At 37.9% G+C, this 3,923-nt stretch overlaps 1 protein-coding gene across 3 annotated transcripts in view; it reads left to right on the top strand.

Annotated features, from left to right (window-relative positions):
- Zmym5 (zinc finger MYM-type containing 5) overlaps positions 1-3,923 on the top strand; it is a 32,404-nt gene that overhangs the window by 657 nt on the left and 27,824 nt on the right. Inside the window, exon 1 of one of the 3 annotated variants that reach the window (XM_010633814.3) lies at positions 17-211. The exons of the other annotated variants lie outside the window; for them this stretch is intronic. The gene's annotated coding sequence lies outside the window, so the exon portion shown is untranslated. Of the gene's footprint in view, positions 1-16; positions 212-3,923 lie in introns of those variants that run through there. 3 annotated transcript variants of the gene reach the window in all.

Raw genomic sequence — 3,923 nt, 5'->3', positions numbered from 1 at the left:
CCTCGGCCCAGGGCTTCACTCGCGGCGAGTCGTGTCCCGCGGTGACGTCAACCGTCCCGTTGCTGAGCTCGCGCGCGGGGGAACTGCGCCGGGCAGCTCTCGGAGGGAATCGAATCTGTCGCTGGCGTCAAGGCAATGTTTGTCCTTCCCCTTGGCTCCAGGGATCGTGCTTGGCACCCTCGACACACCTCACGCTCCCACCTCATCCCAGGTCCTTGTACTTTGAAGTAACCTGTTTACCTTTGTCTTCACGTTGGGACCCCTGTAGTGTTCTTAAAAGTTGATTTCTTCACTGGGAGCTCAGTGGAATAGCACAGAAACTTCTTGACCTTTACGTCCTCCCTCTGGTGTGGGGAGTTAGAACTGCATCCTAATTTATTTTTTTTAATTAATTAATTAATTTTTTAAAAACTCATTGTAGAATCAGGATTCATCTTAACGTTATTCTGCTGAAGCTTTCGCTGAAATTAAGAAGGAAAATATCTCTATTGAGAGTCGCTTTATTCCGCTTTCCTGTTTAATATACTTAAGGCCAAAGTTGGATGTTCGTTCTGTGAGGTTCGCTATTGAAAGCAAATAATTATTGCTTGAGTGGTCCCTGTCCCCACAGCCAAGCTAGGTTAGGCACTGGGAATGGGTGCTGCCGTTTATACTACTACTACTATCTGGGCTCCCAAAACACCTAAAGCTCTTATTTTATTAAATGCTGTACATTTAATGTTTTTGTCTTCCATTGTAGCGGACAGATTTTTTTTCTGCTGCATTTTTTAAACTACTTCAAAAAATAATTTAAGAAAAAATATTAAGAGAAAAATTGAATAATTTGTGTTTTTTGGTTTTTGTTTTTAGTGAATTTGTGATACAGAATAGTGATGTTCATTTTGAGGATTTGGCACAGTACATGCATATAATATCTGATCATTTTCAATCCCTTTACTCTTCTCTCCTTTTTCTCTCACCTATCCTCTTATCCAACAGTTTGCCTTCTAGTTTTCTGTTGTATGTTCTTTATTCCATTTATTTATATTTTTTTATTTCTCATATGAGAAAAAACATACTATATTTAACTTTCTGGGCCTGGTTTATTTTACTTGTGATGGTGTTAAATTCTATTCATTTTCCTGCAAATGACATGTTTTCATTATGACTGAATAATATTCCATATTGTATACACACCACATTTTCTTCGTTCATCAGTTGATAGGTATCTAGGCTTTTTTCAGAACTTAACCTATTGCAAATTGTGCCACCATAAATATGGATATCCCTGTCTCACTATAATATGATGTCTTTAATTCTTTCATGAATATACCCAGGACAGGTATAGCTAGGTCAAATGGAATTCTTATTTTTAGTTTTTTGAGGAATGTTCATACTGATTTTCGCAGTGATTGTTCTCCATTCCTAGTCCCCACCCCATCAGAGTTCATTGATATGTGTGTGTGCGCGCACACGCTTATTTGGTAGCAATTTTGACTGGAGTAAGGTGGAATTTCAAAGTTATTTTGATTTGCACTTGCCTAATGGCTCAAGATGTTGGGCATTTTTTCATGTACCTTTGGCCATTTGCATGTACTTATTTTGAGCAGTGTCCAGTTCATTTGCTTGTTTCTTGAATGGATCATTTGTTTTTTCAGGTATGTGGGGTTTTTGGTATTTTTTGTTTGTTTGTTTTTAGTTCTTTATATTCTAGCTATTAGTCTCTTTATTTATTTTTTTTTCTTTTTGAAACTGGGTTTTGCTAAGTAGTTCAGTCTAGTCTTGAACTCACTGTGTAGCCCAGGCTGACCTCAAAAGGCGAACCTCCTGCCTAAGCCTCCCAAGTGCTAGGATTACAGGTGTGTGCAGCCATTTCTGGCAAGCTATTACTCTTCTGTCAGTAATTAGCAAAAATTTTCTTGTACATTTTCACTTCACTGTTTTTATTGTTTCCTATACTATGCAGAAACTTGGGCCTTGCACTTTTGAGGCAGGCAGTGGCACCACTGAGCTAAAAAATCCCAGGCCCTGGTTTGTTAATTCTTGATACTATTTTCTGTACTGTTCGAGTTCTGTCCAGGGAGTTTTCCAGCTTATGTCTTCAAGTGTTCCCCCTACATTTTCATGCAGCAATTGCCAATTTTCTCTTATTTTTGTCTGGTCTTTGAACTAGTTTGATTTGATTTTAGTACAGGGTGAGAAATAGAATTTAGTTTCAGTCTTTTGCAAGTCATCCAGTTTTCCTAGCACCATTTGTTGAAGAGGCTATCTTTTCTCCCAGATTTTTTTATCCTTTTGTCAAAATCAGATGACCTAGTTGCATGGGGTTGTTTCTCTGACTTCTGTGCTGTTCTGATGGTTTACATGTCTGTTTTTATGCCAGTGTCATGCTGTTTTTATAACATAGTTTTGAAATATAATTTGAAGTCCAACATTGTGATGCCTACCAAGTTTGATCTTTTTGCTCAGGATTGCTCTGGCTATTATTTGCCCATATTCTGGTTTCATGAGAATTTTATTTTCTTTGTTTTTTTAGAGATTGAGATTTTCTAAAGATTGAGCCCAGAGCCTTCACCATGAACTACATCACCAGTCCATCTTTCTGTCTGTCCTTTTATTTTGAGACAGGATCATGGTAATTGCCCAGGCTGGCCTCAAATTTGCCATTCTCCTGCCTCAGCCTCCCAACATGTTGGGATTACAGACCTGTGCCCACCACTCCCAGCTTTTCCATATGAATTTTAGGAGTGTTTTTTCTGGTTCTATGAAGAATGGTGTTAGTATTGTAATAGGGATTACATTAAATCCATATATTGATTTTGGTAATATTGCTATTTTTACAATATTAGTCCTTCTAATACAAGAACAAGAGATATCTTTGTTTTCTAATGAAATCCTTAATTTCTTTAGAGTTCTGTAATTTTCATTATAGAAGTCTTCTTGGGCAGGTTGATTCCTAGTTATTTGTGAATGGAATTCTTTTCCTGATTTCTTTCTTGGTAGGTTCATTTTTGGTATAAAGGAACACTGTTGACTTTTGTGTATTGATTTTGAATCCTGTAATCTATTTTAAGGTTGGGAAAGATTTTTCTGTGTGTGTGTGTGCTGACCATATTTTTGAGAAAGACTTATTTATGTATCTTGACAGTCTTCCAGATAGCATCACATCAAAGGATATATAATCTAGTTGTAGCACTATTCCTAATACTAAGATTGAATGCTATCTTGGAAGTAATTACCTGATCATTATCATTATGGTTAATGCTTTTTTTTCCCTTCCAAAACATGCTGTTCATGTTCATATGCTCATTTCTCTGTCATCTATTCATTTAATGGTTTTGACACCCATGATGATTCATCTTACAAAACTCTGCTTATATCTTCATTATCTAGGATTCTGTAGTTTCTTAGATCTTGGCTATTTTATCCTTTCAACCTTGTTCAAACAGTTTTCCATTGCTTGTCAAAACAAAGTTATTAAAGATTAGCACAATAACACAAGTGTGTAATATCAGCTACTGGGAAGCTGAGGCAGGAGAATCAAAAGTTGGAGTGCCAGGGATTTAGCTCAGTGGCCCCACATCTTCCTCGCAAGCGTGAGGTCCTGAGTTCGACCCCTGGTACCAAAAAAAAAGTGTTGGAGACCAGCCTGCATAATACAGAAACCCTATCTCACAAGTAAAAAAAAGACTGGGGATAGTGCTTACCTAGCATGTACAAAGCCCTTGGATTCAATCCCCAGTTCAGTGTACATGCATACAGAAAGAAGCTTGTGATTACTTCGTCCCACTGTCTTCCGCTTCCCTTTGCTGGGTGTTGCTTTCTGCCCACTTAAAGATAATTACATTTGGGGCTGGGGATTTAGCTCAGCAGTTTGGTGGCCTGCCTTGCAAGCGCAAGGACCCGAGTTCAATCCCCGGTTCTTTTAAAAAAAAAAAAAAAAA

Source organism: Fukomys damarensis, unplaced genomic scaffold, assembly GCF_012274545.1.
Source record: "Fukomys damarensis isolate Sample0158 unplaced genomic scaffold, DMR_v1.0_HiC HiC_scaffold_38, whole genome shotgun sequence".
NCBI classification, from domain to species: domain Eukaryota; kingdom Metazoa; phylum Chordata; class Mammalia; order Rodentia; family Bathyergidae; genus Fukomys; species Fukomys damarensis.
This window is presented reverse-complemented; position numbering and strand designations above follow the sequence as displayed.